Source organism: Ricinus communis, chromosome 3 (genome assembly GCF_019578655.1).
Source record: "Ricinus communis isolate WT05 ecotype wild-type chromosome 3, ASM1957865v1, whole genome shotgun sequence".
In the NCBI taxonomy this organism is placed as follows: Eukaryota; Viridiplantae; Streptophyta; class Magnoliopsida; order Malpighiales; family Euphorbiaceae; genus Ricinus; species Ricinus communis.
In genome coordinates this window covers 17491708-17504716 of record NC_063258.1, presented here as the reverse complement: position 1 = coordinate 17504716, position 13009 = coordinate 17491708, and the positions used below count along the sequence as shown (strand labels likewise).

Genomic DNA, 13009 nt, shown 5'->3' with positions numbered 1-13009 from the left:
AAATCATGAATAAGAATATATGTGATGAGAACCCATGTAGCATAAGGAATTCTACTCTAACAAGAAAAGTTAATGAAGAAATCCCACTTCAACAAGGAGTCCTAATTCCACTAGGAATCCTAATCCAGCAAGGAGTTATGATGGTATTAGGAGTTCAAGCTATGAAAAGAATCCTATTTCCACTAGGAATCCTAGTTTGATTCAAATTCCAAGTAAGATTGGGCTTAATCAAGATAATGGGCCACAAGATACTATTATCAACTCAATCCAATATATGGAGACATGATCAAGACAAGATAAGCCCAAGATAATCAAGTCAAGCTATTTGGAGTCCAATACTCAAGAATGGGCCGCATATCACATGTTACTTAAGCTCAATTGTCATGTTTATTATATGGACTAGGGTTGGACGAACTTTAGAAGTATTTGTTCATTTAAAGAAGTCTTTTAGTTGTTAGGAGTCTTGTTCTAAGTTATCCTTTTAGTTTAGGAGTTCTATTCCTAGTCTTATTGTTATTTGCTTCCTTATCATTATAAATAGGTTTCTTTAAGGCCTATATAAGCTAGTACGAATTTCTATGTAAAGGAAGTTGTTGAATATTGATTATTTTGGAGTTAATTCTCTTCTTTTGTTCTTAATGAACTTGGTGAATTTGTCAAGTGAAGGCTTGGTATTTTACAAACTTAGTTTAACTTAAACTTATGTTTATGTTAAACAACCTATAATTCTTTATAATTAAGGTTCTTCAGTACAAGTTATTTAAGGGTCCTGTTGGGAGTTAGAGTTTTTTTGGTTGATTAGGTGAATGATCCTTGATGAAGACATCAACATTGAATACGGGTTTGGCACAAGTTAGCCAAGTTCATATCAATCTATCGAAGACAACATGAGTTCTCCTCTTGCTTGATCATTAAGGTAATCCCTAATTCCACCTATCAAGCTTGTCAATTGCACTCCCATGATTCCTTACGTCAATCCTTATGTCATTAGGAGTCCTCATCCTTAGACGAGCATGGAATGATGGATATCCTAATGGTGAAAATCATGAATAAGAAAGGCGTGCCTCGGTTCTCATTGTTCCCTCTTTCCTCAAAAAGATTTTCATCCGCAATCATTTGAAGAATGATATCAATACTCAATCAATTAATTTTCTTTCTTTGCTGATATGCATAGTTTTACACATATTTGCTGATATATTATTGCGAATTTTCTTAACATTTATTGTGTTTTAATTCCAAGATCACCCGTGTTTTGTGTCCTTTCGTGTTTTAGGAGATTTTATAGGTCCATCATCAGTGCTTTAGCAATTTTAGATCAATTTCGGGCAAAAAATGGATGGAATAAGAAGCTTTTTGACCTTGGGTTGACTTTTAGAAAGTGAGCATGGCCCGTTTTGGATCTCGTGTAGAAATTCCAGGCTATGTAGCTTAAGCACTTTGAAGCAGCACATTTTTCGAGGGTACCACGCCCTAGAGCACGGCACATGTTTGTTAACACGGGCCAGAACACGGCCCCTGTTTGCTAACACGGGCAAGGACACACCATGCTCGATTAAGTTCATTCTATCAATTGGAGTCCAACACGGGCCGGACACTACCGAACACGCTCTGTTGGGGACACTACCGAACACCAGACGTTGTAACAATGAATAAAAGGAATGAGCCAAAAAGAGAAAAGAGAGTTCTGGATCTGCGATTTTGATTTGTGATCTTTCATTGTAATTTTGCTAGATGTGTTGTCAGGTATTTCAGGGGCTTCGAGGAAACTGATTCCACCTTGAACATCAAATTCGTGATCTGGATTTTGGATTGAAGTTTGAGGAGGAGTTTTGTAGCAAAGTTGTTCATCTAATTCTAGAAAAAGGGTGTATATGCTTCAATTTCTTTATTCTTTCATTGTAATTGAATTCCTATTTGCTTTAGACATGAACATGTGTAGCTAGATTGGTTGAACCCATTGGGGTTAGTTGCTATGTTGGCTTTGTACTGAATTATTGAGATTGTTTAAGTTTCCTTTCTTGTATTCTTCATGCAATTAATAATATAAATCTAGATTTCGTTACATTGATTGTATTGATTACTATTCATAGAATTCTTTAGCAATTGAGAAATTGTAATTGAGTTCAGAAATCTAATTGCAAGAACAGGTTAATTTTCACTTAGAGGTAAGGTTAATTAATTTGTTAGATTAAGAATTAACAAAGCTTAATGGAGGTGGATTAAAACTTAAGGCTTACTTACTTAATCGTTAGGAAGAGATTCCAACTTTAGGTTCTTAGGTTTAGGAATTCGGTTGTCTCGAGAGGGAAACCGAATTCAGTTTAGAATCTGTCCATGGGTAGCATAATCGGACTCAATAATCTATTATCTTTTGTTTGATAGCCAACTAGTCTAGGTCATCTTTGGGTTTGCTTTATTGTCTTGATTATTCTATTTGCTCATTCATTCTCGCATTACACTTAGAATTTAGGTTTTAGTAAATCTAGAGAACTCTATTATTAATTTTAGGCTAGATAACAATGAATGAAATAGTAACTCTAGGATTTCACTTTTTCGAGGGATACGATATTTTTAATACTTGCTGTTGTGCTAGGCTGCATCGATAGGTTCACTGTCTTAGTTGTAGTTGTATAAGCATATGCACATTAAGTTTTTGGCGCTATTGTCGGGGAATCTTTATTTGAAAACTAGAGTGAAATTTGTTATTTGTTACTTTAGCTATATTTCTTTTTTGTTTTTATCATTTACTTTTTATTCATTTATCCATTCATTTATTTGTTTGGTTTGTTGCCACCTTGTTCATTTCAGATAGTTTATGACCAAGAGTTCTAATCCTGCACCAGTAGACCCTCTGCCCGAACCAAAGTAATCCCTCAAGTAGTTGAGGAAGCGATTAGACGTGGAGGAGGAGGAGCAGATTGAGATTCCTGTCCATATACCAGTAGACATGGGAGACGGCAATAACAATGTCGCTGAGGCAAACAGGACAATATACGAGTTTGCTAGACGTTCCTTGTAAGGGACGCATACTAGTATATTGAGGCCACCTGTTGCAACGAACAATTTTGATATTAAGCCAAATGTCATTCAGATGGTGTAGCAGAGTGTACAGTTTGGGGCCTTGCCCAGTGAAGATCCTAATGCCCACATCGCAAATTTCTTGGAGATTTATGATACCTTCAAGATAAATGGGATTACCGATGATGCCATTCGGCTTAGGCTGTTCCCATTTTCCTTAAGGGGTAGAGCAAAAAGATGGCTATAGTCCTTACCAGCTAACACTATCACCACCCGGAGTTCTTTAACTAAGAAATTTCTTTATAAGTTCTTTCCTCCTCCTAAGACTGCAAAGATGCATAATGATATGTCTTCTTTTGTGCAGTTTGATGATGAGAGCATGTATGATGCGTGGGAGAGGTACAAGGACCTATTGAGATGTTGCCCATACCATGGTTTGCCATTACAGATGCAGGTGCAGACTTTGTACAGTGGCTTGAACTTAGCCACGAGGCAGATGGTAGATGAAGCTACAGGTGGGGCCATCAACAGTAAGACGCCATAGTAGGCCAGGATGGCAGGGAGTGGTGAACCAGGTAGATCCTACATCAGCCTTGGCAGCTCAGGTGGAGCTTTTATCCAAGAAGATCGACCAACTCCAGATGCCAGTCCAAGCATCATAGCTTGGCTATGAGTTTTGTGGTGGCCCGCACTATAGTGCAAACTGTAATGCGAGAGGTATGTTTGCTTCCTCTTCATCTTCTTCTTCTGTTGACCATGAACAGCTTGATTATATAGGAAATGCGCCCAGGCAGTAGAATAACCCGTACAACAACATATACAACTTAGGATGGAGAAACCATCACAATTTCAGGTGGTAAAATAACAACACCCAGGATTCATCAAGATTTCAGCAGTTGCACCAGCAACAACTCCAACAACAGACTGTTCTCCCTCAACTACCTTAAAACTAGGAGAAGCCCAATTTAGAGGAGTTGATGATGAAGTTTGCATCCACTTCAAAGAACAGGTTTCAACAAACGGACACAACTCTTAGAAATCAATCGGCCTCCATAAAGAATTTGGAGAATCAGATAGGCTAGATTTCTAAGATGCTGCCTGAGAGACAGTCAGGGACGCTCCCCAGCACCATAGAGTCAAACCCGAGGGAGTATGTCAAGGCTGTCACCTTGAGATCAAGTATGCAGTTAGCTAGCTCTTTACCTATGGCTGATGATGATGCTGTTGTGCAGGATGAGCCAGCCAGGAAGGAGCCAAAGCCTAAGGTGACAGAGCCTATGTCAACCAAGGACAAGAAGAAGAGTGCTGTGAGAGAATACTAGCCGCCAATTCCATATCCTTCCAAGTTAAAGCAGGAAAAGGTTGATCAACAATTTGGTAAGTTTTTGGATTTATTTAAGCAGTTGAGGATTAACCTACCTTTTGTTGAGGCTATATCGTAGATGGCCAGGTATGCGAGATTCTTGAAAGAGATTCTAAGCAACAAAAGAAAGCTGGAGGACTTAGGACTAGTGACACTAAATGAGGAGTGCTTAGCCATTCTTCAAAACAAGCTACCAGTAAAGAGGCGTGATCCAGGGAGTTTTACTTTTCCTTGTATTATTGGTGATTTGCATATTAGTGATGCTTTAGCTGATTTAGGAGCTAGCATCAATTTAATGCCTAGCAGTTTGTTTGGAAAATTAGGTCTGAGTGAGCCAAAACCTACTAGGATAAGCATACAGTTAGCGGATAGGACTATGAAATTTCCTATGTACTTCTTAAGGTAGACAAGTTTATATTTCCTGTTAATTTTGTTGTTATGGATATGGAAGGCGAGAGTAGCGTCCCTTTAATCCTAGGTGGACCTTTCCTTGCAACATCTAGGGCTGTTATAGATGTGTGTGATGGGAAGTTACAGCTTAAAGTAGGTGATGAGACTATTACCTTTAACCTTAGCACTTCTATGAGACATTCACTTGACCATAATGATACTGTATAATCTGTGGATGTTTTGGATGATATTGTGGGGTCTCAATTGTAGAAGATATTACTTGATGATCCTTTGCAGGTGGCATTACAGGCTGAGGATGAGGAGGAGTTGTCAAACGAGGATGTGTTGGAACACCTTACTTGTTTGCTGGCTAGTGAGCCTAGCAGGTCTGCTAACCATTTTATTGATATTGACAGGTTAGCATGCACTTGAGGAGCCACCAGCCCTAGAGTTGAAGGAGTTGCCTAAGTACTTGACCTATGGCTATATGGATGAGGCAGAGAAGTTGTCGGTGATCATTGCACCTGATTTGACTCCTGAGGAGATGGAGATGACATTGGCCTCTCTCAGGAAGTACCCCGAGGCCTTTGCATACAAGATTGCAGACATTCCTGGAATCAACCCCAGCTATTGTTCGCATAAGATCTTGATGGAGGATAGTTATAGGCCAGTGGTACAGCCACAATGACGATTGAACCCGAATATGAAGGAAGTAGTCAAGAAGGAGGTAATTAAACTTCTGGATGCAGGTTTGATTTTCCTTATTTCTGACAGCTCTTGGGTTAGTCCTGTGCAGGTTGTGCCCAAGAAGGGAGGTATGATGGTGGTCAAGAATGAGAAGGATGAGGTGATACCGACTAAGACGGTAACTGGTTTCTGAGTTTGCATTGATTACAGAAGGCTCAATGATGTAACTCAGAAGGACCATTTTCCGCTTCCTTTTATTGACCAGATGTTAGAGCGTTTATCAGGGCATATGTGTTATTGCTTTCTTGATAGTCTTTCAAGTTATTTTTAGATTCCCATTGCACTTAAGGACCAAGAGAAAACCAATTTCATATGCCTCTATGGTACGTTCGCTTACAGGATGATGCCATTCTGGTTGTGCAATGCACCTGCTACTTTCTAGAGGTGTATGATGGCGATCTTCCATAAGATGATTGTTGGGCTACTTATGCAACCTACACCTAAGGCAGTGAACCTATCGGTGCGGGCTAGCACTAGTGAGTATCAAGGTTGTATCCCTGGAGATCGAGTAAACCTAAAGTTACTACTATTTGTTATGTTATTTAGTCTGAAATAAGGTGTGAGAAGTCTAAATTAATTAACTAATGCTTATGAATGCAAATAAAGGAACAACATTAACTGTCAATCGAAAGACAACCGTAACAAAGAAGCAAACCCAAACGAGACCTAAGTGATGGAATTCTAAGGTTGATTTTATAAACTGCCAATCTTGCTAACCGTGCCTAAATCCTGAATCGAACTCGGCTCCTCTCTCTAGCTCACTAAGTTCCTAAATCTGCACTAACCTAATGGAATCTCTTCCTATCAGATTATTACAGATTAGCATTAAGCGTGATTTAGAACTATTAAGAGTTGTTAATTCTTAATCCGGCGAGTGAATTAACCTTATCTCTAAATGTTAACTACCAGTTCTTACTATTTAATTTTCAGTTGTAAAAAGCATTTCTCAATGTCAAGAAACAACCCAAAACACAATTAATTTAACGTCTCAAATTAATTGAATCAAATTTTATTACTAAACAGTAAGAAGATTACAAAAATGGCAGATAAAAATCCAATAATTAAATACAATCCATCAACAAAGGTGAACCTCAATGGGTTCGGCAGTCCTAGCTACTCATAATGAAAGAAACAAATACAAAAGGAAATAAATAACAAAAAAGAAAATGGAACATATAACCGCTCTTCTATCGAATCGGAGTGAGAATGTCACAAGTGCCAATTCTGAAACCAGCCTCAAGTATGGATCTCGGATGTCTCGGTCAATCGTATAGAAACTTTAATCTTTGCTTGAATCCTCCAAATCAATTCTTTAAATTGACGTTGGTCTCCCAAAATGTCAAGAACAGAGGTGCAAAGTGAGGGTCGCTGAGAAGTTTAGAAATCGGCTGGACCCCTGCCTCATTTTACGCAGGCGCCTACTTACAAAGTGTGAAGTGCCCAGCCCGCTACTCCGCGCTGTGGCCATGCTAATATGCACGGCCCATGAAATGGCCTGTGCAAATATGCACCGCCAGTGCAATAGCCCGTGCAACGGGCAAGGGAGGCCGTGCAATTGCCCGTGCGAAGGCCTCAAATTGCGCGCTTATTAAGGAATCGACTCCGACAAACATCTAATATGCATAAATCATCCATATAGCTTGGTTTCTGCCCATAAATCAATCAATTTCCCGTCAATGAGTCCAAAATCCTGAAAAACTCATAAACATACAAAAGTGCGATCAAACATGAATAATTATGACTTAAATACATGAATAAACGACTGATAAACAATCAATAAATATGCATAGAATCATCTACATCAAACTACCCCACACTTAAGCGCTTGCTTGTCCTCAAGCAGTCAACAACTTGCTCCTCAAACAGATACCAAATAACTCAATCAAATACTTTGCAGGAGGTTAGCTCAAAACAAGTCTCAAAACTCCGTGACGAATTTCCTTAAAATCCCCAAATCACTAAATCCTTAAGACAGAGAACAAAGTTAATAAAGATGCTTTAAAATGATAAACCTTCCAAACTGAGAATTCAAGAACCATGCCTTACAAGATGTCACTCAAAACACACAAGTGTATATAGGTGAAAAGAATATCGCCCAGCTCTCAATGCAAAAGTACAGAAAAAGGTGCTTACAATAAACTTGCTTATAGATCCGATCTCCACTATTGTGAAATAATCAATAAACATGATCAAAGGGTCTTGAGCCAGGTTGTAATGGGGTTAAGATATGGTATGGAGAAATATGAAAAGTGAAAGTTGTTGGAAAATTATGCAGGTAATGGAAGAATATAGCCAAGGATCAGATGCTATACCGAAATTGAACACTAAGTTGCTTTAATTTTTTTAATTTTTTTTAATATTTATTTTATAATTTTTTATTTTATTTTATTATATATATATATATATTTTTTTTTAAACTCCTGCAACAACAGATAACGCAAGATGAAGTAATACAATGCTCAATCATAGTAGTAAAATGATATTTACCATTTGGATTGAAGGGAGCATCTACGAAAAATTTAGTAACTTGGTGAATATATGCAAATTGATCCAAAATGAAATGCAGCATAAACGTACATAATTTCCAGCAATAATGGTAGAAAGAATGGTAGAATGGACAGAAATGATAAAATGAGTGTCAGAGGTGAATTACAATGAAAGAAAAAGGTTAAAGCTCAAAATGGTTTCACTAAGGGAAAAACAGGGTTAGGTTTTTGGCCAAATTATGTAATTCCTAAGTGCCCAAATCATCTCATGATTATAAAAAAAAATTCATGTAATCTCAAAAGTCATCACAAAGCAAGTTCTAGAAGCAAAAATTATGCACTATGCTCACTAATCAAAAACAAAAGGAGCATAAAAGCCTCACCATTTGAGTGGGATAAAATTGCATGAATTCTCAAATCAAAGTTTAGACAATCAAACAATCTAATAAGCATCAATATTAACAGTGTTCTATATCCAAGATAAAGTAAAATGAAAAAATTAAGGAAAAACACTAGTTTTACCTAGCTAGATTGATACTAAGAGATTTGTTCATTGCCTTCTTTCAACAAGATTCGAAAAAAGAACTATACCATTCAAAAGAGAAAAATTATCAACTACTGGATTAAAATAAAACTCAAGATAAGGACAGTAAGAATGAATAGACTCAATCAATAAAGGAAATGAAAGCAGGATAAAAACAACAGAAACAAAATTGGTACCTGCACAAAAATAAGGTACCTACCCCACACTTGAGAAAAACACTGTCCTCAGTGTGAACAAGGTAGGCACTTCAAAAAGAAATAAAATATGCACAAAGAAGCAAAATATGGGAGTCCACAAAAGAAACTGGAAAACTAAAAGGAAAACAAGACAACATAAAGAGATAAAAATTAGAAAGTCTATTGGATACTGCCCTTGATGTGTGCTTTAACACTCTAAAATATGTTAGTCCTCAAAATTATGTACGAGCATCGAGTAGGCTAACTCCTGCAAAACTCAAGAATAAACACATCCCAAGCAACATCTAGTAAAAGGTTTAATAAAATAGAATCTCCTCAAAATAAAACACACTAAAAACAGACTGAAGTATCTAACTAAAAACAAATAACTATATAAATAAAAAGATGTCCAAAAATTCAAAAAGCATAAATAGATTTGAGAATGCCTCCTGAAGGCGCTTGTTTTTGTTCGAGTCGTCTAGCTGGACTCTGCAGCAGCATTCCTGCATCGCGGGCAAATTGAGAAGGTGGGCTCAAAGTAAGTTGGGGCTCGAGGCATATAAGCACAATGAGAAGGTCTGATGTGTGCGGTAGATGACCAAGGAGGTGCTCTCTATACCAATTTGGGATGTCCATTCATCCACTCCGAATTCCGGCTAAGTGACCTGTTAAAAACAAACTTGCAACTACCCTTCTCAGGTCTATCATAGCACAAAGTCTCAAATGGATACAAGTTGTTTTCTTCAAATGAATAACATATATTAACCGGGAAAGAAACATGTATAGCATCATCCAATTGTACATCCTGTGGTTGTTTATTACATGCAGGACCAATTTCATCAATACGACAAATAGCATGAACATGGTCGGTGGAAGAACTGTCAAATGGGGGTAAACTAAAAGTAACACAGTCATCCCCTATATTAAGTTCTAACTTCCCCTCAAATATGTCTATTTTAGCTCTAGCTGTGGCAAGGAAAGGTCTCCCCAAAATCAATGGTACACCATGCTCATTATCCATATCCATATCCATAACCACAAAGTCCACAGGAAATATGAACTTATCTACCTTGACTAGCACATTCTCCACAATTCCCCTAGGAAGCTTAACAAAACAGTCAGCTAATTGAATGCACATCCTAGTGGATTTTGCCTCCCCTAAACCTAGCTTATTGAATAAACTAGTAGGCATGACGACATTTATGCTAGCCCCCAAATCTGCTAATGCACCATCAACACACAAATTATCTAAAGTGCAAGGAATAGTGAAACTCCCTAGATCGTGACGTTTCTCTGGCAACTTGCTCTAAAACACCACTGAGCAGTCCTCGTTAAGCTGAACATAGGCTACCTCCTCGAACTTCCTTCTTTTGCTAAGTATGTCCTTTAAGAACTTGGCATACTTACGGCATCTGCTCCAATGCATCAATAAAAGGCAAGTTAATATGCAGTTGTCTAAAAATATCTAAAAACTTACTGAACTGCTCTTTCGCCTCTACTTGTTTGACTTTAGCAGAATAAGGAATCTTAGGTTGATATTCCCTGACTGGAATTGATTTCACCTTTTGTCCCTTAGGTTCCCTAACCTTACAGCTCGCCTCAACCTGCACATCAATAGTGGAGTCGTCAAAAACAGGCTTAGAAGGAGCTGAAACTAACTTACTTGAACGCAAAATGATGGCGTTCACGTGCCCCCTCGGGTTAGACTTAGTGGTGCTAGGGAATGCTCCTTGCTGCCTCTCAGACAACATCTTAGAGATTTGGCCAATCTGGGTCTCCAAGTTCTGAATCAAGGCCTGTTGGTTCCTAAGTGCACTATCAGTTTGTTGGAACCTCATCTCCGTAGATGTTACAAACTTCATCATAAGCTCCTCTAAATTTGACTTCTTTTCTAGTGGAGGAGGAGCTTGTGAAGGCCCAGCTAGCTGTTGCTACGGCTGCTGATGAAGTCTCTGAAAACCAGGTGGACCCTGAGCATTATTATTTTTCCAACTGAAGTTGGGATGATTGCGCCTCCCAGGGTTGTATGTGTTGCTGTAAGGATCATTCTGCTGCCTTGGGGCATTCCCCATATAGTCAACCTGCTCAACATCAGCAGACACAGCAGAAACAGATGGAAAAGTAGAGGAAGACGAAGTAAACATACCTCCGCAAGACGCCAGACCGTAGTACGGCCCACTACAAAACTCAGCCCAACGCTCGCCCATGAACCGACCGGAGTTGGTTAATCTTCTTGGTCAGAAGCTCCACCTGAGCTGCCAAGGCTGCTGTAGAATCTATTTGGTTAACCACTCCTTGTCTTCCTGGTCGGCTCCTACAGGATTGCCACTGATAATTGTTCATGGCCATTTCCTTGATCAAATTCTGAGCCTGCTCGGGCATCTTACTATTTAGCGCCCCACCTGCTGCAGCATCCACCATCTGCCTCGTCTTAAGGTTCAATTCGCTATAGAAGGTTTGAACTTGCATCCACACTGGCAATCGGTGATGTGGGCAGCATCTCAAAAGATCCTTAAACCTCTCCCATGCATCGTACATGCTTTCATCATCAAACTGCACAAAATAAGATATGTCATTTCTAAGTTTTACAGTTTTAGCGGGAGGAAAATACTTATATAAAAGAAATTTTTCAGCCAACGCCTTCCAGGTAGTAATCGTCTGCTGTGGAAGAGATTGTAACCATCTCTTAGCTTTGTCCCTCAAGGAAAATGGAAACAATCTCAGTCGAATGGCGTCGTCGGTTGTTCCATTTATCTTGAATGTGTCATAAATCTCCAAGAAGTTGGATATATGAGCATTGGGATCCTCGCTGGGCAATCCTCCAAACTGGACGCTCTGCTGGATCATCTGGATAACGTTGGCTTTTATTTCAAAATTGTTGGCCGTTACAGCAGGTCTGACTATACTAGTTTTCGTCCCATCCAAAGATGGTCGAGCAAACTCGTACATCGTCCTCTGATCATCATCGGCCTGGGGGTTGAGGTTCTCCATCGTGTCGGCCTCCTTGAACTCGAATCAGAACTCGCTCCTCCTCCTCAACTGCCTGCAAACATCGTCTCAATAATCTGAGAGAGCGCTCCGGGTCAGATAAGGGTGCTATGGGATTAAGGTTAGAGCTCCTAGTCATAAACTACCTGAAATGGAAAACTAAACAACCACCAATCAACAAAAATAATAAAATAAAAAAATAAAAAATAAAGAATGAATGAATAAACAGATAATGACTAAATTAACACAGAAATAATTCACTCTAGTTTACCGTTACTGTTCCCCAGCAACGGCTCCAAGAACTTGATGGGCTACTTTTGCAACCTACACCTAAGGCAGTGAACCTATCGATGCGGTCTAGCAATAATGAGTATCAAGGTCGTATCCTTGGAGATCGGGTAAACCTAAAGTTACTACTGTTCGTTATGTTATTTAGTCTAAAATAAGGTATGAGAAGTCTAAATTAATTAACTAATGCTTATGAATGCAAATAAAGGAACAACAGCAACTGTCAATCGAAAGACAACCGTAACAAAGAAGCAAACCCAAAGGGAACCTAAGTGATGGAATTCTAAGGCTGATTTTACAAACTGCTAATCTTGCTACCCGTGCCTAAATCTTGAATCGAACTCGGCTCCTCTCTCGAGCTCACTAAGTTCCTAAATCTGCACTAACCTAATGGAATCTCTTCCTATCAGATTATTACAGATTAGCATTAAGCGTGATTTAGAACTATTAAGAGTTGTTAATTCTTAATCCGGCGAGTGAATTAACCTGATCTCTAAGTGTTAACTACCAGTTCTTGCTATTTAATTTCCAGTTGTAAAAAGCATTTCTCAATGTCAAGAAACAACCCAAAACACAATTAATTTAACGTCTCAAATTAATTGAATCAAATTTTATTACTAAACAGTAAGAAGATTACAAAAATGGCAGATAAAAATCCAATAGTTAAACATAATCCATCAACAAAGGTGAACCCCAATGGGTTCGGCAGTCCTAGCTACTCATAATGAAAGAAACAAATACAACAGGAAATAAATAACAAAAAAGAAAATGGAACATATAACCGCTCTTCTATCGAATCGGAGTGGGAATGTCGCAAGTGCCAATTCTGAAACCAGCCTCAAGTATGGATCTCGGATGTCTCAGTCAATTGTATAGAAACTTCAGTCTTTGCTTGAATCCTCCAAATCAATCCTTTGAACTGACGTTGGTCTTTTAAAATGTCAGGAATAGAGGTGCAGAAGTGTGGGATCACGTGCGTAGAGAAGTCCATAAATCAAAAGCGGGACCC

General features: G+C 38.7%; 2 non-coding genes across 2 annotated transcripts; one reads left to right on the top strand and one right to left on the bottom strand.

Annotated features, from left to right (window-relative positions):
* Positions 1-3350: 3350 nt before the first annotated feature.
* On the bottom strand, positions 3351-3456 carry LOC112535741. Its single transcript, XR_003079821.2, has one exon. It is a non-coding gene; the product is annotated as a small nucleolar RNA R71 (small nucleolar RNA).
* A 7747-nt stretch (positions 3457-11203) lies between these two features.
* On the top strand, positions 11204-11310 carry LOC112534142. Its single transcript, XR_003078451.2, has one exon. It is a non-coding gene; the product is annotated as a small nucleolar RNA R71 (small nucleolar RNA).
* The last annotated feature ends 1699 nt before the right edge of the window (positions 11311-13009 follow it).